A 1,016-nucleotide genomic window follows, 5' to 3' on the forward strand; every position below is an offset into this window, starting at 1 on the left:
CGCATCCCAATCTGATGTACCAATCTTTCTAAAAGAAGATTTTGGGAGTGACTTTGTGAATAAATCTGCCAAATTATCACTTAAGCGGATTTGTTGGACATCAATTGTCCCTTGATTTTGAAGATCATGAGTGAAGAAGAATTTGGGAGAAATATGCTTTGTTCTATCACCTTTGATATATCCGCTTTTAAGTTGAGCAATACATGTTGTATTATCTTCAAACAGGACAGTTGGAGCTATCTTCTGATCAATCAGTCCACATGATGACAGAATATATTGGATCACACTCCTCAGCCAAAAATACTCGCGACTAGCTTCATGTATCGCTAGTATTTCAGCATGATTAGAGGATGTTGCTGCAATCGTCTGTTTCGTGGACCTCCATGATATAGCTGCACCACCATATGTGAATAAGTATCCTGTTTGAGATTTCCCTTTATGTGGATCAGACAAATATCCAGCATCTACATAGCCAACTAATTGTGACTTGGATCCATAGGGATAAAACAATCCCATATCAACCGTTCCATGAAGATATCGAAAGATCTATTTGATTCCACTCCAATGTCTTCTGGTTGGAGAGGAACTATATCTTGCTAGTAAATTCACAGCAAATGATATATCGGGTCGTGTATTATTAGCAAGATACATTAGGGCTCTAATGGCACTAAGATATGGTACTTCAGGACCAAGGATATCTTCATTTTCTTCTTTAGGACGGAATTGATCCTTCTCCATATCCAAAGATCTTACGATCATTGGGGTACTTAATGGATGTGACTTATCCATATAAAATCTCTTCAAGATCTTTTCTGTGTATGTTGTTTGATGAATAAAGATTCCACTTTTTATATGCTCGATCTGCAGGCCAAGACAAAACTTAGTCTTTCCAAGATCTTTCATCTCAAACTCTTCTTTTAGAGTTTTTATAATTATTAGAATCTCTTCAGGAGTCCCAATGATATTTAAATCATCAACATACACAGCAATTATAATGAATCTAGATGCAGTTTTCT

This window comes from Arachis duranensis, chromosome 9 (genome assembly GCF_000817695.3).
Source record: "Arachis duranensis cultivar V14167 chromosome 9, aradu.V14167.gnm2.J7QH, whole genome shotgun sequence".
In the NCBI taxonomy this organism is placed as follows: Eukaryota; Viridiplantae; Streptophyta; class Magnoliopsida; order Fabales; family Fabaceae; genus Arachis; species Arachis duranensis.